General features: G+C 38.9%; 1 protein-coding gene and 1 long non-coding RNA gene across 9 annotated transcripts in view; one reads left to right on the forward strand and one right to left on the reverse strand.

Moving 5' to 3' along the window:
- Nucleotides 1-2516: 2516 nt before the first annotated feature.
- LOC116923181 lies at nucleotides 2517-4099 on the reverse strand. 3 transcript variants are annotated; one of them, XR_004394415.2, is made up of 3 exons: nucleotides 3513-4099; nucleotides 3350-3443; nucleotides 2517-2795 (listed from the first exon to the last, which is right to left on the reverse strand). It is a non-coding gene; the product is annotated as an uncharacterized LOC116923181 (long non-coding RNA). The 3 variants fall into 3 exon arrangements; XR_004394416.2 differs by lacking the exon at nucleotides 2517-2795 and adding an exon at nucleotides 2861-3214; XR_006647072.1 differs by lacking the exon at nucleotides 2517-2795 and adding an exon at nucleotides 2861-3290.
- A 186-nt stretch (nucleotides 4100-4285) lies between these two features.
- The window catches only part of LOC116923176 (homeobox protein abdominal-A homolog), a 76296-nt gene continuing 56366 nt past the window's right edge, over nucleotides 4286-24215 (forward strand). For 4 of the 6 annotated variants that reach the window (XR_006647063.1, XR_004394403.2, XR_004394406.2 and 1 more), the window contains exons 1-2: nucleotides 4286-4422; nucleotides 11172-11225. The gene's annotated coding sequence lies outside the window, so the exon portion shown is untranslated. Of the gene's footprint in view, nucleotides 4423-11005; nucleotides 11058-11171; nucleotides 11226-13780; nucleotides 14098-24215 lie in introns of those variants that run through there. The other 2 variants (XR_004394405.2, XM_045174407.1) reach the window with 2 other exon arrangements.

Consider the following 24215-nt stretch of genomic DNA (forward strand, 5'->3'; position numbering starts at 1 on the left):
GCAAGAACTATTTCATCACGTCATATCGTTAACAACCTCTTGCGTCATTTTTCTCTCCCCCTACTATCAAATATGAAAATGAACCCCAATTTAGTTTTTTCCATCCTTCCCCCTTGTATTTTCTTTTTTTCCTTAAGTTGTGCGCGTGCAGGACCTTGCTATCGGGAGAAAGGAGGAGATAGAAAAATGGTTAAATCAAACCGAGAAACTCAAATTTTTTTCGCTTTTTCTTACCTAGTCCTCAACAAAAAAGCAAATCGTCTACCTAAAAGAAAAAAAACAAAAAGTACAAACAGTTTCGTTTTGTTCCATTCGTGTGTTGTTTTGTTTTTTTTTCAGTCAGTTTTCTCTATCCAACCCTTGCACGAAAAATGTTTAAAAGAAAAAGCGAACATTTTTGTGTGTGTTTTTTTTTTCAATGCAGCGGAATGCGTCCAGACTTCCCGCTGGTTCCATCGGTTAGTTTTCTATCGACAACTCAACCACATTGGCTTCTTAAGCGAAGCCATCGATTTCAATCATTTGGTAAGTAGTCGCCATGGGAATGTGAACACCTTTTTGGAACTAGGGTTGTTTCCCCCCTTTACCCTTCCAAACACTTTTGTGGCTGCAGACGAGCAGACAGTTGTAATCATAAAACGCCATTTCACAAGTACTTTTACACACACACACATACACACACACAGAGTGTCGTAACGACACACACGGCTGTGCGCGGTTTGCGGCTTTTTTTTTTCAGGGCATCAGGAGCTATCCTCAGAACCGATTCGACTCCCGTCGCTCTTCAATGGGTTTCCTTTTTCTTCTTGCATTCGCTGTTGTGTGTACAAAGAAGGAAGAGAAAAAAAAAAAAATTGAAGGGGAACTTGGATTAATTAGACAGTGTGGTTGAGGGGAAGGGTAAGCGAGAGTTGGGCTCGATTATGAAAGAAAACCATTTTCTTTCTTTTCCGTTCATACGGTATTTAATGAAGTCGAATAAAACGAAGAAATTGAAAGAAAAAAAAAAAGAGAAATGCCGAGTGTGCAATCACCAAAAGTCATGGAACCGTGTACAGATTCTTACGTCACGTACAAAACACGTATTTTGCTTTCTTTAAATACTCACACCGTGTGCGCTGCCAACGTGACATCTCAATCGAAGGGGGAAGAAAGAAACGATTTCCACAATTAAAATACATTAAAAAAAAAAGGAGAACGGGGGGGAAGTTCAAGACAATTGAACAAGAAAAAAAAGATTCTAAACACAAAGTGAAATAATTATATCCATGGGGGTCTTCTCGTCTAAACTAACTCTGTGACTATTGAGGATGCGATAATGATCGTTTTACGTGTAATGGAGGTGCACCCGTCAGCACCTCCTTTTGTGTGCAGTGTTTGTTTAAATGCGTGACAGGTGAAGAAAGAGACGGAAACGCCGTTACACAGAGGCCGCAACAATTGTCTTCGTTGACTATGTCGTTTCTCACTTCCTCTTTCAGTGGGCATTTTTGGAAATGATCGTCCACCACCTTACAACACGCCATAACAGCTAACACAGACCTCTTGGTGTCTGCTATAAACAAGTCACCCAACAGTACTCGTCATCAGAGAGATTGAAAATTTTTTTCTTTTCAATTTCAACATATCGTTACATCAACAACCACAACAAAAAAAGAATATATTGTGAAGGGGGGAGGAAATAAAGATTGTACGCGGCAGTCTTTAACAGAAAAGAAATATTTTACTTCTTTTTTATTTGTACGTATGTTGTTTTTTTTTTGGTTTTTTTTGTATTTTTTTACAAAGTCCTTTCAACAGTAGAAAGCAAAAACAAAACAGAAAGATGGAAGTTATGAATATATCTGCCATTGAGTTGAGCCTCCTCGCCTCACAATGGGTGGTAAAATGCTCCGTCTGGATCCTCTTCTTGAATATAACCGTTGGGGAACGGGTAATTTATCCTTTTTTTTTCTTCGTATCCTTCAAGCCCTTCGTCCCTGCCCCAAAAACTTTTTTGGGACTTTTTGATTGTACTATACACCCCTACCCTTTTATTTTTACCCTCCTACACCCCCCCTATTTTCTTCCCCAACGCTAGATGTGTGCCGAGCGGAGAGAACCTACCCCGATGACCATGCCACCTGGTGGTTATGTCTCTATTGGCCCTGTGCAACTCTTTCTGGTAAGGCTAATATATTTATATACAAACATTAAATAAAATATAGACCCCCTCTCACACGTAGTTAAACAGTTAAATCTGTGCATTATTTAAGGCCTTTGTAGATATAACCCATTTTTACACACATCTTTACGTCACGGCACGAGAGCACTGGCCAGTTGGAGATGAGAACAATAAAAAGTGGAAGAAAGAGCTTCACCAAATGTTATACACCGACTTTTGTGTGTGTGTGTGTGTTAAAGCCATCAACTTTTACGGCGGTTTGATGAATAATGAAAATGGACGATCATGGGCTTGATAGAGTGTGGCCAGATTGACGATTCTATCGAATTCTATCTCTTTATTTCACACATTTGCCAATTGGATTTCAGGATTTGAAAATAATAATAAAATTGTATATTTTGTTCTCTGGAACGAGCGCACAGCAAACAAAAGCACAAATTGGCTTCCAGTTATGACTCTATAAAAGGCACGTTTTTCTTTTCCCTTTTTTTTTCGCCTTGAGGAGATGTGCAGGTAATCAGTACCCGAAACACGACACAGAGGCAGCTAGCAACACACTACATTTACGTGCGTAAGTATAGCAACCTCATCATCTTGGGCAAGTCAAAACTCCTTTAATAAGCAGTCTGAACTAACAAACAATAAAAAAAAGAAGGCAAAGAGAAATATATTAGCATCAAGCACACAACGAAAAGGTCAAATCAAGTCATTTGTTGTATTTATTAGTTTTTTTTTTTTGTAATCATTTGAACTAGGTAAAAAGGAAGAAAAAAAAAACTGGCAAGGCTGTTGTGTTTGTTTTTGAGCCATGGTTAACGGCCAAGGTGTTGTCCAACTTGCGTCACACGTTGGCTCGGGAATTTATCGACCATCCGTGTATGTGTATATATCTATATGAATATTACATGTTTCCTGCCAACGATGCGGCTGCTGTTGTGTGCCGCTTCCATCTGGGCCCCTCATTTACGGCCATACGTATACACATACACACACTGACACACCTGATGTATATATATAAATATCCCACTCGGTGCCTGTGTCTCTCGCTACCTTTTCATGAAAGAAAAATAAATATTCCTTTTTCTCTATTTTTCTTTTTCTTTTGAAAAAAAAAAAACGGGAGAGACTGACGAAAAGATATCTTAATAAGTTTGAAGAGTTTGTGGGGCTCATTGAATTCATTACCTTATTAGGGGAGAGAAGATCTGTGAGCTGGAGGCTGGCAAGAAACACAGCATGGTGCTGAAACAGCAGATCCGCAACGACCTTGTTTTTTCGTCTGTTGTTGTTTTTTTGTTGTTGAATATTAGTGAAAAAAGAGAGCGACGATGAGGCCTTTTGATAGTACCTGCTTTGATCGTCATCGCTATTCATGTTCGTCTCATCGTACAAGGGTCTCAGGAATCAATGAGTCATTTGTTCAGCAGGGGGGATGTCGGACCGTCGTCTGTTGTGCAGCCGAGTGAAAATGCTTCTGCATCATGGAATCTGTGTGCCTCTGGCAATCTTTGGCAAAAAAAACAAAAAAAAACAAACAAAAGCAACAAGAAATATGTGTAAAGTAAACAGAACCAATTAGTAAAATAAAAGATTTTGGCTCATTGTTTGTGATCATTTCTGCCCTTAGCCTTTCTTTTCTTGACCTGCCATTTATGACTAATGCCAGGTTTCATGTCCGTCTGCCTGAGGGCGTTTTAAAAATACAATTTCAATTATTACGACATTTTCTTCATTCAGGTGTAAATATCTTGAAAGACTTTCACTTTGAAACAAAAGGAATTGAATAATTACATTTTACTTTAAATGCAATTGGAAAAAAGCATAAAAATAATTATCACTTTGAAGAATTGTAATTGAGGAGGCTGTTTAGTACTTGAGGCGAGGTGATTTCGTCTGCTGTCTCCCTTTAGCTATCATTTCAAGTGTGATTTATGACACAGTGTGGTCGCCATTAAAGTTTCGTCGTCGTTTTCTCTAACTGCTTTGCTAACATCTTGCAATTTTTTTTGCAAATTTCGTGACAATTCGTGATTCTTGTTGTTTAAAACAGTAATACTGACCTTGTAAACTGTTAAACTTATGTGGTACGTGCTCTATTGTCTGCGAATTCAGCCACCAGCTATGGCGAGTTCGTGACCACGTGTTGAATGGCGGTAGGAAGACATTCTTTAACGGTGGAAATCGTACCTCCTCTCCTTTTTCACAAGTTTCGACCAGATATCGCTTCAGCAACGTGTTTTCCTTCCTTTGCATTATTGGTACGTTTCTTTTCTTTTTTTCTTCCCATGTTTAATGCAAGAGTTGTAATGGCAATTGTCCATTCCAATATCCGTTTTCTCAATGGGTTTTGAGTGCGAGTCGAGAAACTTGTTATTTGAATTTTTTAGCTGCGTAGATGTGCTTTTTAGAGGTGGTCGGCATGTGTGTGTAACTAGATATACATGAAGGAAGAAAAATATTTTCCGAGAACGCAGACCTTCTCTCTTTTCTGCATTGGACTCGCATTTCTCGCGGTCAGTGGCCGGGCGCCATTGAAATCCAATTCTTCTTTTTTTTTTTTTTTTATGTCGTCGTTCGTTTGGAACGGAAGTTCTTGGGTTCTTTTAAAAAACAATTTTTGCACTCTTTTTTTTTGTCGTTTGACTGTCACGTTGAATTGAATACGAAACTGATTGTTAACTGGGTTTTCTTGTGGGACGAGTTGTGCAATATGTCGGCGTTCACGTGAACGGTACTAGAGCACGTTTTTTTCTGTTTTATTTCAAAACTGCTTTTTAATAGTTATATGGATCACTTAAAAACGCATATAAATTGAAAAAGGATGGAGGGAAGAAGAAGCGCATCAGTGACAGTCCCGGTGTGTTGTTTATACGACGCATAAAAATCCTTTTTAACAACTCCATATATGCTCGTAATTTTCTTTTTTTTTTTGTTTTTCGTGCATGTTTTTGTTTTCCAAACGCTCATCCTGGTCGAGTGCTTTATTATATTCCTTGTTTTTGGAGAGTAGCAGACTAGACGGGGCTTGTGTATGTATATAGTAATAATAATAATCATAATAATGTACTATATATCTGTGTGAAAGTCTCGCCCGTTGCGGTTGGCTGGCAGCTAACAAAGCCATTCGTCGCGATTTTGACGATCGACTTTGCGTTGTACTTAAATAATATATAGTCTTGTTTTCAGTCATAATCGTCGCCATTTCAATTCAAATGGGCTTGAAATTATGAGCTATCAAAGATGGAACTATTTGAGATCTTGTAAGTGAAAAAAGGAAAAAAAAGTACGACACACACTTGGCGTATGTTGCATTCCGGGGACGATAATTATTATGTCTTTTATTACCCATTTCATACGCACAGGCCGGACAAGATTGTTTTTTTTGTGTTGTTATCTCGTCACCGTTAAGTCTTAAAATAAATTGAGGGGTTTTGTTTAGTATTTTCTTATGCAACGTAACAAATATGTGATGGAACATTTCCGATAGGGTAGTCGACCTTGAAGTTTTCTTTCCAGGATGAATCATAGCTGCTTTTATTTTCGCTTCTTTTCCCAAGACAAATAAATGACATGATAAATGTGCTGGCTTTGAATAATGCAAATTTGGTGATTTATTGATTTTCGGTCGGAGAGATTGAACCAATCCTGAAGAGACAAAGAGTGGACGCAGTCTCTTACCATCAGATAGATAAACCACTCGCAGCGCTGTTGTCGTTAAACGAAAAAGAAAAAAGTATGGACGGTCGTTTTCTCCCCCCCTATTGACGGGAATCACGCGTGAGAATCTGAGTAGGGGAGTTCGTGTTGGACGAATGACGCATTTTTTCTCCCCTTCTAGTCGCCTCGATCCTGTTTCGAAGAACATGTTTTCCCTTCTATTAAAAAAAAATACATTTTTCGTTGGCGTGGATTCTGCTCCTTTCACGACTTGCGTTTTATTTCCCGGGGAATTGTTTGAATGTGTATTTTCTTTTCTTTTTATTTCGGGAGTAGTAAGCCATTTGATGGGGACTTTGGTAGTACGATCAAATTTGAAATTGGTGCTTGGGAATAATGGGATTAAGTTTGAGTGTGAAACAATCGTTCATCCCGTTTATTGCGAACCAAACGACTGCCGTGTACGACCCCATTTTCGAGACTTGTCCTTTTTTAACGGTGCTGAAAATGGTCAATTAAAGTGGACCATTTAACAATAATCTTTTGAATAGACGATGTTCACGGGGTTTAGTGATTTGCAAGGTACTCCCGACTATTCTCGACGGTTTGCGTAATCCCCGCGTACTTGGATGGGGTTTGAATTAAAGGCTTCGTTGGTTCCGAACTGTTGATGGTTCGGTTTTGTTTTACCAGCATTTTCTTTTTAAAAATAAAGTGTTTAAACATGTAAAGCGTTACAGATTTTGAGTAAATGTATCTTGATGTATCTTGATTTGGTTTTGAATGTCGTGCAGTTTTGAACGTTTGCCATTAAATGGCTTATCTTGCAATTATAATCGGGCGGGATTTTTGAATTTATTGACTTTTAAATTATTGTAGATTGGTATAAAACGAGTAAATTAGCTTGTTTCTATGGAGAGTCTGGAATTTTATGACATTTAATCGATACGAATTGACTAAATATTTTTAATTTTCAAATTAAATTCTTTCTATTTTATGGGCGAGGAAATGTCTAAAGTCGTTTCAAACATAATATGAACTATTCCGCGTGTGGTTTTTCTGTTTAAAAATAATAACTTTCTCGTATTGTTAGTCCATATAACAAATGTCCTATTCTCGGAATTTATTTTTTAAACGTTATTTTATTGTTGTGAAATACCTTTTGCCCGGTAAATGTGGAAAAAACGACCATCACCCCTCTCTTTTTTTCTTGCTTCAAACCAACTGCCCCGTATCTTTCATTGCCAGACTTGTTTTGTTAACAGCAGCCGGGACTTGGATAAACACAGCGGTCGTTTATTTGCATTCCTGGTCTTATTGCCGACATATTGGAAAGTCTTTCGCGTGTGGCCGTTTGTTCGTTTTGAACACAAATCTTTTCTTTGCTCGCTTTTTACAAATGACTTATATACTCTGTAGGGTTGGAACCCTGTAGTAATGGCACGGGATGAGAATTTTCATAGGCTCTTTGGCTTTTTTTTTCTTTCTTTTGGCTATGTTTTGACACATTTAAGGTTGGGGAGGGTAGGACAAAATGTATTGGGTTTCTTGGCTGGCCATAAGTTGAAAAAGTCCGTCTATCCGCACTATCCCAAATGCCCGTTTTTACCGGAGGATGGTGGTCGTTAAGACTTAGACGATTGCTGCTATTGGTGGAAAGTCATGTGACGTGCCACATAATCAGCTTTTCCCCCGCCATGCTGGATGGCCGGACCAATCCGCATCGACCTTTGGACATCCTGCTGTGAAACTCTTTCCTCCTAACCGTTTTGTGGGGCATGTAGGCGGATGGTACAGTGCCATAGAGTATTTTTATTAAAATTTCGATAAGACTTCAATTTGTTGTTGATGTGTGTTAGTTGAAAATTTGAGTTACATTTTGAAGCGTGCATCAACTATTTTTTGTTTAAATTATATTTGAAAAATCTCAACTTTTTGGCTTTTGGATTGTAAATGCGAGCAATTGGCGCATCTGGTGGTTCGTAGGCTTTACGTATTAGCAAGAATATTTTTAAAAAATTTTTATAAATAATTTTGTTTGATTTTTGAATTTATCCGAATGCATGCGGTTTGTGGACATTTTTTCATCCGTAACGGCAAGCCAATCGTAAATCGGGGGTGTTGCGTAGCGCATGGCGATTATTAATGCCGAGACACGACATTCTGTTGCCTGTAATAGTCGGGAAAGAAACTTGTGTGCAATGAGGAAAGCAATTGTTCATGGTAAAGAAATTGAACGCCAGCGACTTTGTACCGCAAATCATGCGCGTTAAATTATAATCTAACCGTTTCGTAGTCCTATTATGCGTCGACAGGAGTCTATGCGAACCATGTGTGTAATTCGATTCTTGAAATTTGCCATCCTTACTAAATAAGTTAAAGTTAATGTATCAACTATGAGCAGCAGCGTCATATTTAACTTCCCCCGCCCAAAAAGAAAGAAGCGTGCCGCCATCAACGTCGATATTTTTCATTAGTTAGATCGGTCGTAAAAATATCTACGGTGATGATACGTGGCAAATCGATGGTGTTGAAAAATAGGTGAACGATGTCGTTAACGTGGAAATGCGAAAAAAAAGTTAGGGCGTATTTTGCTAGGAGTTGTCAAGTCCTATCAAATGTGTTCCATTACGATCGATTGATCACAGCTGGCAAATGTTACGCAGTAAATGTTTCGATCTTGTGATGCTTTTCGGTGTGTTGCCATGACTCTGAGGTTTTCCATTAATAATAATTGATTTCGTTTTCGCTGGGAATATTCTGCGTTCTGCAAAGTAGGCCTTGCAATTTGTTTCTTTTCGTACACGGAAATTGGTTTGTTTTTTAAAACGACATTTTTGCATTTGTTGATTCTATTTTAATTACCTCTTGTAGTTAGCCACTTGCATGTGACTAACTTCTAATCCGCTTGAACGTGAACTGATTCAAGCTGAAGGGCTTTGTCGAATAGTTTTCTAGTGAGTTAGCGAATCATTTTTTACTGAAGCCAAAAAGAGGTGTTAATCAAACGTTTTCTGTCGATTACGTGTGATTTCAGTTATCAATGTATTCCGTCGGCTAAATTGTCTAGTTAGTCCAAATCTAACCCATGGTGTTTGAAACGTAGACCTCGCGAGCATTCAAGACAGAAACGTCGAAAACAAAATATTTAGACTTGAATCAAAATTGAAGTTAAAATAATAAACTTTTAACTTGAATTTTCTTCAATAGCTCGTTAAAAAAAAGCGATGGGACGTGGGAGTTACTACATCTCCGACTTGATTCAGCGCCAACACTCAAATCTTCGTTCCCGCCAAACGTCGTCTTCTCCTGCTATGTTGGAACTTTAAGCTAAAAGATAAAGCGAACTATCTTTTTTTTTTTTTCTTAGTCAAGACGAAGAAGAAGAATAGCACAACGGGCCTTATACTATAAAGAAATAAATCAATCGTTTCCTCTCCTTGTAAGTTAACTCTCCGAGGATATGTATCTCTTCCAGTCAGCGATTCTTCTTCTTCTCGTTTGTGTTAAAAACAGCTTTGAAAGCAAAAGACTCGCTATTGGTTCGTGGTGTCATTTCGAACTACACCCGGAGATTGTACACTCTGGCGAACGGGCGACAAAATTATTGGACATGTTAAGAAATGTGTTTTTCTTTTTCTTTTTCTTATATATACATGTTAAGTTGTTTCCCTTCTACGTCCATGGCACAAGGTATTATTTTTTTTTTCGGTTGTCTAATCACAAAGACGGATAATAATCCGCCCAGACAGACGAGACAGCCAACAGTGATGGGAACGATTGAGGTGTATTTTACATCAACTATTGGAAATGTTTTTCTTTTTTTCTTTTTTAAATTGGCTAGTTTTGGGTGGTCTCTTAAATTCAGCGAGGAGTGTCCAGTTTAATGTTGACCCCATCCCAACCGGATTTTCTATTTCAAACTGAGTTTTAAAATTAATCACTAAAACACCAATTCCAATTCAATTACATTTTTATTTCCTCGTGATCGGGTTAGTCTAACTACATCGTGATTACAAGAGCTTTACAGGTTGATACTGTTATCATGCGTTTGAAACCAAAGTTGTTTAGACTTTAAACTGAATTCATTTACAATCAAAACGTGAACGGGATAGAGGATTTAAGAGATCGATAAATTAGAAACCGTCACATTTTCTTTGCTAGAGTTTATAATTTTCTAATGCGCAAATTAAATTGGCTGACGGAGGAAAATGGATGATGTTGTAAGGCGACCGAGTGGCGGTTCGTAGACTACTACTACGACTGGTGCGCTACCCGTTCGTTCGAATGTGATTACAAAAACAGGTCAAAAGAAATCAAATCTTACTTGTTCGCATGGAGATGAATGCAGTCGCGAATTTTCGCCACTTAAAAAAAAATAAACACGTAATCCACGAGAGAGCAAACTTTGTTCCAAATTGGCCGGTGCATTCAACTGGAGTGTCCGTGAATTTTCGAACTGGAAAATATTTAACCCTCTCTCCAAACTTTGTGGTACAACAACAATATATTAACCCTAAAAACTAAAATTGTGTAACGGCCAGCTTGTCTTTGTCTCTTGTTTGTTGTTGCATATTCGGTTTTTAGTTTTACAATCGGGGGTTATTTCGTCTCGCGGTTGTACAAACCGCCATGTTTGCGGCGCTGTGGGTACAATGTTTACATCCGCCATGGCAAACACGCCGTGACTTTTTTTTCGCATTGTAAAATGGCATAAAAATGGCAAAACCTTGTCTTAATAGTTCAGGTTTTTCTTTCTTCCCCTTTCTGCCCGCCTTGCACGACGGTAAGTGACCCTAGCGGTAAAAAAAAAAAAAAAAAAAAAAGGATGCTGTGAGAGGAATGGTTGTTGTCTATGTGGATATGCGTTTTCGACTCGCAATAAAAGAAGACCGGGCGGGTAATGCGTGACGCCGCGAACCGGCCGACACAAGACACGTTCCCGAAGAATGCGCTTTAGCATAGCTTTTGCTGACTGACATTGAAATGCTTCTTCTTTTTATATTGTTGTGCTTTTAAAGGCTGTGTTCTTTGCTTTTTTGGGAGGGGGGTGTTAAAGAAATATCGCGATTGTCGTATATATATATATATATAAAAAAAAAAAACGACGAACGTCCGCGTTCCTGTGTGTGACAGGTTTTTGGATTTTGTTGACGGACGGGCAAGCTATCGCTGACAGATGCTGGGCAGACGTTCTTTCGTTGTGTATTGTTTTGTCACAGCAGGAGAGGATATAGTAAGAATAGTAGTTTTAACTGTATTTCAGCCGCATTTTTCTTTTTCTTTTTATATTTTGGTTTTGGTTTAAATATTACCGTATTCTAAATTTGATTTATTTTTGTGTTCACAGGTGATCTTGGTCGGAATTGGCTGAGGATCGCCGGATGTAATTCGTGAGCTGCCGGTAAGTCAAACCTCATTGTATTGCACGCTTCCTTTTTAAAAGCGTTTTTTTTTTTGCTATTTTCTGGTGTGTTGCCCGAATGTTTGAATAGTTTTGCATTTTCCCGCTGTGCGCATTTTGATCGGAAAAGTTTCGATCTATTTTTTGATTTATCGTACACATGGCGGAACTGACGACACTCCCCTTTGATTTTCTTTTTAATGCTAACAATAGAAGGTTGAGAGGATGCGTTTTTATTGATATTGCCATTTTCTATGGTGAAAAGGACAATTCTTTCTGACTAAATTTTAATAGTTTTTTCCCAGATCGTGAATCATTTTCCTGTTTTTCATTTCTCTTTGACATCTCCCCCCCCTCCAAAGAGGCTCAAACCAAGCCGTGCGATTGGTGTCTCGGCTGCGAGATACCGGGGATACGGACGGATGTTTATATTCCCGTGTTATAGAAAGGATTTATTATTCTGAAGTGATGAATAATTTCAACGGGCTGTAGTTTTATTTTGTGGAAAAGATGTGGAAATGTCTGAAAGAAAGATGTCTTGATGACGCCCGTGCCAGGGGGTCGCCGTTTTGGTTTCACACGGCTCGCCAAATTTATAACCTCCCCCCCTCCCTTCCCCGCTTTTACGGGGTGAAGTCGAAAAGAAATTTCGAGATTTTTTTTTTCTCGTCTATTTGAAACCGGAATATTTTTCTTCTCAAGTTGTAACGAAGTCATTTTGATGTCGTGTGTTTTCCCTCGTCGTATTAAACATCGAATCTTGTCTTTTGACATTTTAAATTTCCCTCGTCTTTTATTTTGTTGAAAACTGTCATTAAAGTCTATCGAGACTTGTCTTGAATTTGATGATATTTTACAAATTTTCTTTCTTTTTTTCTGATTTTATTTACATACGGGAAGTGTGTGATGAAGCGGACGTGCGTTTGTTGTTATTCAAATCGATTCGCCTTGGATGTATTAAATATATATTTATTTTAATATTAAAATTATTATTTAAAAAATATATTTTTATGTCAGCCCACATGGGCATAAATTAGTCACAAAGTTCAGTTGACACGCCCACAGATTAGGCTTGTCTCTTCATTACAAAGTCAAATTTTTGGCGGAGCTGTTAACTCGTTCTTTTCCTGACACGCTAACGGCGTCCGTCGTTTGAAAGGACGGCCAATGAGATTGCAGATAACGTAAGACTTTTCGAAACTTTCATCAATATTAATGTGATAGAAAGATCTTTTTTCTTCTAAAATTTACTACACAACATGTCCCGACTGCCTTGAATCCTTCGCACAAGTATGGCGATTACCATTTCAAATTACTTGGGTTGGGAGACGGATGATTTACTATCCGCCCCGGTTCATTCGGAATCCTGCCGTCTTTTACACTTTTTGATTTTTTTTCTCTCGCTATGGATTCTCGAATGATTTATGTCATTGCGGGATTTAATCGCCTCATTAATTCCTTTTCTTACTTGTAATCTATTCACTGTATTTGAAAAATAGGCGGATGTGTTGTTTCCAAAACTATGCATTCAGTTCACAAACATTATTTGTCCGGGTTTTTGCTTTTTATGGCAAAGGCTTCACATTAATACACTTAATTCGCTTAAAATGCGAGTTTGGCTAATGTTTCGATACTCTTGGAAAGATCAAACGAATTTACAGGCCTAGATTTTTGTGCCCTAATATTTTTCATTCTTTTTAAAACTGTATTATCAAATTCGTCTCTGAATTTAATTGGGTTTAGTTTTATGGCTTGATTTTTGGTTTATCATTTGATGGCCTTTAAAAATAATATTTTGAAATAATTTTTTTTTACTGAAATATTTATAATTGTCGGGCTATTCGCTTTATCGGTGTCAGTCTGCTAAATGAGTAACCCGTGCAATTATCTTTCCATAAAAAATTGTAAATTGAATTTGAGGTGTTTTACGAGTTAACATTTGAAGTTTGCCATTAATAGAGAAGAAATTGGAATGAGAGAAAAAGAGCAGCCCATTATTCGTTTATTTCATTTCTTGCAGGCCTGCCATAGGCTCGTTTATGAAAGGCCTTTTCTCAAAATCCATTATCTCAAATGGTTCTTGTAATGCCGACGCGTTTCAACTATCCTCGTCCTTCTTTTTCCCCAATCAAGCGGCTTTACAATTGAAGTTCCAGCTGCCACACAGTATCTCATTCTCTCCTTGGCGGCTGTTTCTTTTCTTTCCGCTGGGAATGAAAGGAAAAGGTCGAGCCTCGGCATTGGTTGAGGTGCCATCTCGAGCCAGCTCCTCCTCGAATAGAAACATTTTAAAGCATCTCTGTCGAATCGGTCGGCTTGTATACTCTTTTATCTTGCAGTCGCTTCAATGTTGAGTACCTAAACTTTAAATGTAACTGGCATTAAACAGATAATGTCACTTGCACGCTTTTCTCAAGTGATTAACGGCGATTGTTCTATTCTCTTTTTTTTTAGACCAATTTCATTGAGGAAATGGGTCTAGACTATTTGCTTGCCTTTTTTTATTGGTCCACTTCAATCAATCCAATGCGAAGTGAATGCTTCTTTTTTTTCAGCGTTGGGATGATGGCATTATATGGTCACACAGCTCCCCATAGACGAGGTCGTCAAAAAGCGATGGTGGAGCAGCTGCGTCATCCAATCCATTTGACACTCTAGAGAAATAGGCGGAATTGAATACATTTCCTAATAAAAATGATATCCTGCGGAAGTTCGACTAACTCTTCTTGTTAATCCAATCTTATTTAACTCTTGTGCCAACTGCGAAGATTTTGTTACAGCCCAACTCGCGTAAACTTTAAAATCTATTATTATTTTGTTTTATTTCGTGCACATACCAAATTATGTTTTACGATTGGCTGTAGCATCGTCTTCATTTTTGTGTGTGTTCATCTTTCCACTGTTGAAACGGCTCCGAGATAATTGGCTTGTGTGTGGATGCGCCGCAACAATGTGAACTTTGGAGTTGAAATTAGCGGGTCGTTGGATATAAGCGCCAGATGGTTTTGCTTGACCATCGAACGCCGATACATTCAGCGGAGGGATGAAACCGAACATGTACGGACCGCACATTAAGGGAATATTAAAACAACAAAAAAAACAAAAAAACAGTTTGAAATTGCAAAGCGGCGGCGGCAGCGGCGGCTTACAATAAAGAAGGGAGGGAAAATATGGGTAGACTTAAATGGGCAGCGTTTTCGTGAACTAAACTTTGTGTGTTCAATTTTTACCGTGTTCGGTATTTCGTAACTCGCATCTTTTGAGGCCAGCACATCGTTGTTGACCATTACTTTGAAACGTAAGGAGATACGTTTGTGTTTCGCTGCACACAAACAAGGCAAGTTGCATTTTGAACTTTGGCGCTTGCGATAATTTTGGTTTTTGGCGCCGTCATGGATCCTTGAAATGAGTGTGTGTTTATCTTTGGAGACGAGTGAAATAATCACTATTTTCTTTTTGTTTGCTTGTATCTATTGCAAAGAGAAAACGAGAATCCGTCGAGTACTAAATCTCGTTGGAGATATTGAACGTGCATTCCTGAATCAAAGTTCCAATCCATATAAGACGTTTCTCCTTTTTTTATTTATTTATTTATTTATTTTTTTCAGATGGCAAGCTAGCCATCTGTTTCTTCTTCTTTTTTAAAAACATTCTCGCATCTAGTTGGATCGTATGTGAAACGTTGGATAGGAATTTGAGCTGGGATCGGCTGTCGACGTTGACTTCATGCTGAGAACGGAACGGATAGATGATTATGCCTACGATATGAGTCCGGTTCGGCCAAGAATGTTGCGTTGAAAGATCGTAACTCTACGCCTTATTAGCTGCTTTTGCTTTCGTGAAAGAATGAGTTTCATTAAAAATTTTTTCCCTCCTTCCTGAGACTGTTGAGGTATTGGCTGAAAATTGGGCGCTGGTGAAAGACGGGCAAGTAGAAAATTGGGAAATTTTATTTTCTAATCTCTTTCAAAGAAAATGAACGCAATTTTTATTTCCAAAAAAATTCATTTCAACGCGTTGAATCAGAAATTCCGAAATTTCGGACGTTATATTTTCGATTTTTGTTTTTATTTTGAATGTAAGCCTAGGGATTTTAACGTAGGATGGACGGGCGTTTTGAATTATTTAAAGTAAAAACAAAATTCAAAATGATCGGTGAACTCTACGTTACTTTTTGCAAGAAAATGTTTACGTATTTCAGGACTTGTTTAAAACGCATTTCGACGGTTGGCGAATGAATTACTGCAACGCGTTTCGTGTGATTTGGATGGCTTGAACTCGACATTTACCGTTGATGGAGAGGTTCAAGGCCTACGAGCAGTTGAGGATAGTACCAGAGAATCTGGCCGTTATTCAAACTTGATCTTTCACTTGGACATTTTTCATTTGACTACAACATAAGATAGGACTTAAAATATCGCGATGGAGTGACATCTACCTGTTTCTCTCGTTCCCAACTGGTCAGTTTTGATTGCGCGTTGGAATATAAATGGCAAACAACTCGAGTCGTGGATTCCCCCGTTGCACGTGATACGAAAGATGTTGATAAAAGGATGATAGCCCCGCTCGGTTTTGTCTTTTCGTTTGCTAGTTTTTCAAGTCTTGATGTCACGGTTAATCAAGAGAAGATCTAAGTTTTCTCTGGAATGTCGTGCCTTATTGTGGAAACGTCAAACTGTTTCTAAAAACGCCTTGCAGCCATCTGACCGACGGATGTAGATGGTAGTCGCAAGGTTTTCTTCTTTAAAAATTTAATGATCTTGGCTTTTGCATTTTGTTTCTCGATACTTAATATTTTGTTTCGTGCATTTGCGTGATGCGCTATCAGATTTATCCAATGTTTTGGGAATTCGGATTCTTTGAGATGTTTATATTGCCTTTTCCCAACTATCTTCAATTAAATGTCCAATCTAACTTTCAAAGGGTCACGAGGTCAGAAATTCCTTGATGTTTAATACATCTTTTTTGTTGCTAAAAAAAGCACTTTAATTTCACATCATAAACAAACACTTTGTTAATAGTTATTGCAGATTTAAACATGAAAGAATTTTAGACTTTGTTCATATGCACGACAGGTTGGCATCGCGTAGGCCTATGGCTGCGCTTCCTGAAAGAGCGAGTCCATCTTTATTAAATTAAACTGGGAAGTTTGATTTAAATTAGCTGCTCTGCTTTAACATCGGTGTGGTGTTAAAATTTTTCTAAAGTAATTTGCGTTTATCTTCCTCTACGATAACTTTGGCAGCCAAGCTTGTGCAAGTTCCACCGCCTAAAACTTTTGAGCTGCGGTCTTTTGAAATTTGTATTTAAATACATTATTGTTTTGATGAATAGATAAAAAATTTACTTACATTATCATCCGTAGTGAATCTTCAATCATTTTGTTTTTCATGCATTCCATTGTTTGTGGTTTATCAAGGACTTGCGCGTCTTATTCACTATCCATTTTGTAGGCCTACGAAGCCTAAAAGATCAGCCATCGCTGTGGGAAAATATCACTGTGTTAAACTCTTCTTTCTAATTGAATTCGAAACTCGTTTGAAAATTGTCGATTGAGTTGTTTGATGCATCAAACTCAATATAAAAATGCAGGCATTTTGTGATAGGAAGGCGATTGCAAGTTACACGATAAACGGATGTCTTCATACGCTCATCTTTAAAGGTTTTTCATTTTAAAACATTTTGTTTCTATAGTAGTCAGAATGAGAAGCTTTGCACAGACGATGGTGGTATAACAAAAGTTCGTTTCTGCGTTAACATCTGATTGTTTTTTTTTTCGGCTATAAGATCCAAGTCGGCGAGGGTTTGCAATAAATGAAGGGAAATGCTTGATAGGCTTCATGCTAGTCATTTTGTCTCTTCTATTTCTCCCCATTTAAGCTTTTAGATTAAGATGCTGCACGAGCAGTCGAGGAAGATAAAGACAAAACGAGACAGCGGAGATCTTGTAGACATTACCAGATGGGAAAGGGCCAGCAAGCAGAAGCTGAAATCTTTGGCTGCACTTTTCGATTCTGATGGCAATAAACTCGAAAGCAATCTCCGGCCAAAGAAACTCTTGTCTTTGGCATCTTTTCTTTTCTAACCAAATAGCGACGACAAGAGCATATCTTTGTATTTTTAACTTTGCCCCCCAACTTTATATGTGGCTTCCTCATGCTGCAACCAGTCGACTATTACTTTTCTTTGACTCCGCATTTTGGAATGTTTGTTTCTTTCTGTTTTCTCCACTCTCATCTGGAACTTTTCTCTCGCCAGTTGTCTATTGACACGTGACGAAATCACGTTCCAGTAGGCTATATAGGCTCGTTGAAAGATTAGGCACGTAACGGCGTGCAACAGTTCTTAAAAGAATAACAGTGGAGGAAGAATTTTCTTTTGCATCTTAAGTCTACATAAGCTCGAGATGGATACGCTATAGAAATGATCATAAAATCGTGATTTTTCTTTAGCGTTTTCTTTCAACAAGCGACGCATCTGTAAAACTCTTTCACGATCAACATCCCTGACGTTAATAATAGTCTCGATTTAGTTTGAGGGGGGCGATGATAAAAGAAGAGTGAAGCTTAGCAGTTGGTGCTGTTTTTTTCGGGGGGAGGAAGTTTCTCGAGTTTAAATTCCATTGAAAAAATTTGAATTAGATTTTAGGCCTATAACATCACGCAGCGACGACACGACCTTTTGCAAGAGCTTTGAACCGTCATGAATCAGGAAAGGAATTTATAGTTTTTCTTTCTCTTCTTTTTTCCCTTTGGGTGGGAATTCGTGACGGGCCACCAACGGCAGAAGCGAGTGATCATAAAAGGAGAGAGAGAGAGAGGAAAGAAGAAAAAAAAGGAGATGATTTCAAGAGATGCCAGATAAAATATGTTGCTAACGTATTTTTGTGTTTGAGAGGGCGCCCTGTGAGTTTCTATTCGGCGTTCGCGTTTATTTTATTTTTTTTTCTCTTTTACTTTTGGCGAAGGAGGAGTGAAGACCCAGACGAATCCGAGAGAGTCAATTCGAATCAGTTGAATCAGTCACCGAATCATCAAGCTGTGCTGCACAACTGCTTCAACACTATAGAAGAATTTATTTTATTTATTTTTTAAACTCCTATTTCTGCTGCTGGTAATCCCATCTTTTTCTTTTTTTATCATTCTCATCATTTGTTCAGTCCTCGACTTTTGTGTATCGAAGTATCTTTTTTTGGGCCTCGCATGGGTTCCATCTTTTCCAACTCGCAGCTGGACGCTAGACTTCTATTGTTAGCCATTTGAACTTTTGAACTGCCATGGTGGATGGACGATCTGACTGGTGGTTTTTCCTTTCTATTCTCTTTCCTTTTTAAAAGAAAAAAGGAGATTCGTCAGTGTTCATAGGCTACTGGTGGGGGGGTTGGGAGGTTGAGGCAGTGGGAGTTCGTGTTTTCTTTTTTTTTTTTTTTTAGGAAACAAACGCCAAGGGAAGTATATAGGGGGGCGTTCGTTTTTGTGTGCCTGTTGCATGTGTCCGAAGCGCCTGGGTTAAATATATATAAGAGTGTCAAAGCGTTCGGTTAGACCAACTAGTAGTCGATCATCCCGTTTAGATGCCGGAGCCGCACATCTTTTGGTCGATTGCGAGATTTTCCAAGATTGTATTTTCCAATCTCTCGTCTGAGAAATTATCGAGGTATTGTTCGTTTTTCTATTGTTTTGTGTAGAAAATGTTGCTCAAAGTTTGTCCGTTGTACGAGCGAAAGAGAACAGGACACTAACCAAAAGTGACGATTGTTTGATTTGCGTGTTTTGTTAAACGAGTAAATTATAATTATTTTTTTTTAGATTGTTAATGACACGCTTGAATGTGCTTTTAATGAATGATATAAAACTATTTTTAGAAAATTTTTACGTGTCGTTTGGACGATAAAGTTTGAAATGAGTAGAAATGTTGCGTTACGTGGTTTTTCTATTGCGTGTTGTTTAATTCAAGTGAATTTGAGTAAATTTACTCGTTTTCCAAGTCATTTTTGAATTGGCGAAAATATTGTTATCAAATACTTGAATTTCTATCGTACAAGCGCGTTCGAATAGCCGTGCAATCTCGCACCAATCGGAAACTCGATTCTTACATTTTTAAATTGATAAGTTTTGTTGTTGATTTTGATTTTTCTTCTAAACATTGCAACGCCGTTAGTCGATTTTGCACGAGCTTGAAAGAATTTTAATTCAATCTCAACTTGAGTGGGTATTAAAAGTGCGCATAGTCAATCAGCGTAAGAGCATTGTCCGCCATTTTGACCCTGGCTGATTGCCTTGCGTCCGGCTTTGTATGACGTTGGGGGGGAAGGGACCGGGCAAGTTTCTAGGGCTGGGATTGGCCAACTGGTCACAAAGATGGCGGCCAGCGGGAGGGCGGAGATGATGGTCTGGCAACAAAAAGCCAAGTCGCTGTCTGGCTCGGCATTGGCCGGCATAGAAATCGGATTGGCTGGCCCGATTCTTTTCAAAAGCTCCCCTACTGTTTGCATCTTTTATTGCTTTTCCAGCCGAAGAGGGGCTCCCCCCCCCCCTTCTCTTTCTTGTTGTGTTTGTGTTAGTTTCCTTCTGGCTCTGCTAGGCTTGAAAAGAAATTTTCATTACCCCACTCTGAAAGTTATTGGCTGAGAGAGAGAGCGAAGGGGGGAGCTGCACGTGTAAGGGGACGAAGAGTCGTAAAACGGAGAAAATAGCGAGCCCACTACTGCCAGAGCCCCTTTTGACATAAAACACATTTTCTATAACTATAATTTAACGTCAGTAAAAAGAAAAAGAAGAAAAAATGCACGCCAGATGACGTCACTGAGCCTCTCTCCTCCTAGACCTTTTCCACCAGAAATGTGTACAATAAAACTAGAGGCTAAGAGTCGTTTTTCTGCCTTTCCCTATGTCTCCCTGTGCTTTGTTCCTGGCGAATAGCAAGAATCAGAGTATCCAAAGAAAAAATTGAGCCTTGTAGTATTTAAAGAGGGTTAACTTTCTAAAAGGGGGGCGATTAAAACATCTGAACATGGCCTAACTTTTTTGCCTGGTCCAATGCGTTCGGACTCTGCCGAGTTTGGGCATGTGGAAGAAAAAGATTTGTAGTACTTGGATAGCGGTTGATTTAAAAAAGGGGGGGGGGGAATCGGAATAATAAAAAAGAGGAAAGAGTAAGGTGTCGCATTGAAATCAGCGTTCGCATGACAGGTTCTATATCAAGCGGAATTTTTCTCAGGGATATAGAGAAAGAGGTGCTAAAAGGATCATCTTGAGCTTCATAATTGACACGTTACGTACGAAACTAACAAAAAGAAAAATTCCATTCCGCTCGTATCTTTCTTTTTCTTTTTTTTTTTAAGGGACGAGAGAGGTGCCCGCTGTGTGGCATTTATCGTTTCGTCTTATGTGCTTAAAGCATCAGTCAAGGCTTATTTTCTTCTTCTTCTTTTTCTTTTTTTAAAAGACTTTGAAAACCCATTTGAACTGGAAAGGAAGGATGTAAAGGCCATTCGGCTGCTGCTTTAACTGGGATTCTTTTGATGGGCCGAATGAGAAAAAGACGAATGAAGAAGAAAAAAAAAGTAGGTGGATTAATAGAAAAATGTTTATAGGGGAGGGAAGGAAATGGATGGATATTGTAGAAAGAGAAGGGGGGGGATTTCGGGATGATGGTGGGAGGGTCTCTGTTCACGCGCGTCGCCGACGTCGGGCTTGACGACGCTCAGGGAAATTGATGACCTGCACTTGATGTGTGAAAAAGTAATTCACTTTGAAACATGGTTGCATTTCGCCTAACGTATACCTCCCTCATTCTCCGCCGGCTGTCTCCGACCGTCTTTTCTGAGGGCCCCCCACGCTCATTGGCTGGAAAGAAGAAAAAAAAAAAAACGGACGTTTCCTCTTTTCTTTTTGTGCGTGTGTGCGTCGTACGGCCTGCGGTCTGAGAAAAACGTGTGAGGGAGGGAGAAAAGAAATGTATAGACGAACGAGGTTTTTCCATTATCGTGAATCGCTTCTCTTTTTTCTCAGGCCATCGTTTCCGTTCTCCTTGTTGTTTCTAGTTCACTTAAGTCGCCTTCCTTTTTCAAGTGCCTGTTTACTTTGTTCAATGCTTTTATCATGTACGAGAGGCGCATTGGAGCTTATAGAAGCAACAATAAAAAACAATTTATTTAAAAAAAAACTTAAGTACTCTACAAGGTTAGGAAAGGAATTTTCGATTTTCTCCGTCTTAATTTCTCGTTTCCTAGTTTAGTTTTTGTTTAAAAGAAGAAGAAGAGAAAAAAAGGGCCAATGGCGATTTGAACCTTTGAACTTTTGAGAAGGCGAGTCGGATATTATTTTTGGAAGGGCAATCGTGAGATGGAATATTCAGCGACCAATCAACAGCACCAGATAGCGCGTGAGAGTTATCCTTGTCGGAGGCTTTGATTAAGTTGTAGCGCACCGCTTTCCGTCGACCTTATAAGGTTTTTTGAAAACCGAAAATTAACACTAAACCCGCCTTATACGGAATGATGTTCTCGCGGAGAGGAGTGGGGTTGTATTGTGTTTTTTTGTGTGTGGAGAAGAATTGGGGAGTTGCGCTAACGGTGGAAGAAGAAAAAGGCCGGTAATTATGTTTTTTTTTCATCTAAAAAAGGAAGATGAGCAGCCAGTCAAAAAAGCGGCTTCGATATAAATGGAGAACTGATTGCTTTGGCTAGAACGGGAAAATAACCAAATTGTATAGAAGCACTCGGAGAGAATGAGATCTTAACTCAACGTTGGCTAAGAATAAGAAAATGTAATGAGAGCGAAACGAGACAGCTGCAGTGTCTTCAGGAGGATATGGAAAACAGAGTGAGGGAGGAGTAGTGACGTCAAGATGTACAACGAGAGTTCAAGAGGAGAAAAGAGAAGTAAACTTAATGATGGTGTTAAAAAAGAAAGAAAATGATGTATGCTTAAATACTTATTTTCTATTCACTGAGAGCTTCAACTTCCACTAGTCTACGTGAGTTGTTAAAATCAACAAAAAAAATTTTTTTTTATTGAAATAAGTCTTTTACCGCAACACGCAACATGGAAACAACCTTTCCCAAGGTCTCTAGTTCGCTTCGAATTAATTATTATTTTTTTCCCTATCTCTATACCCACCCGCTCGTTTGAAATCTCGCGGTTTTTTTCACGCCGATTCTGAATCAAAAAATTTTTTTTTGTGGGATGCACATGGAACACCGCGAGATAAAAATAACAAATTGTGTGTGGTTCACTGAAACTGGTGGATGCAGTCACTTGTGAAGGAAAACGCAAACTGACCGGCTTCGATTCGCCTGCAAAGTGCAGCAGCTTCTTCTTCTCATTTTTTTTGGTGTGTGTTGCTGTTTTTCGTCTCTTTTTTTTGAGGTTAAAAAAAAAAATTGTCGTGTGTTGTCTTATCTGCTGTGTGCGGTTTTATGGCGGTTGGCGAAAAAATGCTGTCCCGTCTCGGTATTTTTTTTTTGGGGGGGGGTTTCACCGCTGTTTTGGTGAAAATATGGGAGGGCAAGTATTGTACACAATATCGGTTTCGCGTTTGTTTTTTTTTTTGCCTATTTTTATTGCGCGTGAAGCTCCAAGTTTTCTGTCTTTCAGTTCCGGGGGTTAAATGTTTTTGCGGGCACGAAAAAAAACAACAAGGAAAACTGCGACATTCGACACAGCAAATAGAAGAGAAATCGTCTAAATTGCCAGATACTTTCCAAACCGGTTTTGCGTCTCTTCCGCCAATGTCAGGCCTAGTGTATTTTCGAGAAAGTTGGTGGTAGCAATAGGCCTACGACCTCTGCCCAAGAAGAGGACGCAAGGGTTATACACAGAATAGGCCTATTCCCGTTTATTGCACAGAACCCCCCCCTTTTTTTTCTGCGCGTTGTAAAACTATGGAGAAAAAGGTTGCGCATCTTACCCCTTTTTTTTCCCCTCAAAAAAGCCTCTGCAATAAAAAGCTGCTGAAGTTGCGCAAAAAAAAAAAATACTTCTTTCTCTTTTATGGCCGCGTGCTGGTTGATATTTCATACAAACGAAGGCCGCCGCGAGCTTTGGCCTACATATACGTTTTGTGTGTGTGTGTGTGTATGTATGTGTGTAGCCTTGTCGTTGTTCTTCCTCTTCTTGTATCTCTTCCCATTTTTATTTTTTTCGCCGTTTGTTGTAGGTTGTAAAAGGGTTGGCATTTGCTCGACAGCGCAACACACGGGGACTATATACAATATTGTTGTATAATGCCGTTTTATATTGCAAGTCTGTCTCTGCTTCAAAAAGTTTTGTGGCTATCCCCTTCGTCTTCTTGACCTGTGCATGTCTCTGCCGTTATGCGCGCTCGACGGTTATGTAGCAAGTTCGTCGTAGTCCGATATGGCACTTGTGATGTGCCAGCTGTGTCCTGATTGTGTTCCGCTCCATGTTCCGTTTTGCCCCCGTCCAGTCGATATGAAACGTGCGCTTTTCTTTTTCATTCGTCATTTTTTTTGTTGTTCAAGCCACTAGTTTTTCTCTGTCGTGCTTTTTGATGAGTCGTGTCAGTAGCTCCTTGTCCATTACCGCCGACGCAACCCGACCCGCAAAGGCCCCCGTAAGTTTGTTTTTGTTTAAATAATTCTTCGTTTACTTCATGTGTGTTTGTAGGCCTTTTGGTTCAACGCATTTTGTTTTTTTTGCGTGCATTAGTTTGCATAGGTTTTTTTTTTGTTGATTAAGAAGTTAGAACATGTTGAAAACGTCTACGTTCGTTTAGTCCTTTTTACGATTCTATTCGTTCGTCTGTACGTGTGTTGTGCTGTTTGTCTTTGCGGGGGCATTCGGATCGTGAGTCTGGGTGATTGAAACGCGAGAGAGGGCAGTGTGTACGCGTTGTGTGGAATGCACGGGAATCCTTTTTCTTTTTTCGTTTTAAAAACAGTTGGGAACGACAGACGTGTTCATGTCTTTCCATCCTTTTTTTTTTTTTTTTTAGGTTTTTCTTTATTTTAAATGTTGAACTTTG

This window comes from Daphnia magna, linkage group LG5 (genome assembly GCF_020631705.1).
Source record: "Daphnia magna isolate NIES linkage group LG5, ASM2063170v1.1, whole genome shotgun sequence".
Classification (NCBI taxonomy): Eukaryota; Metazoa; Arthropoda; class Branchiopoda; order Diplostraca; family Daphniidae; genus Daphnia; species Daphnia magna.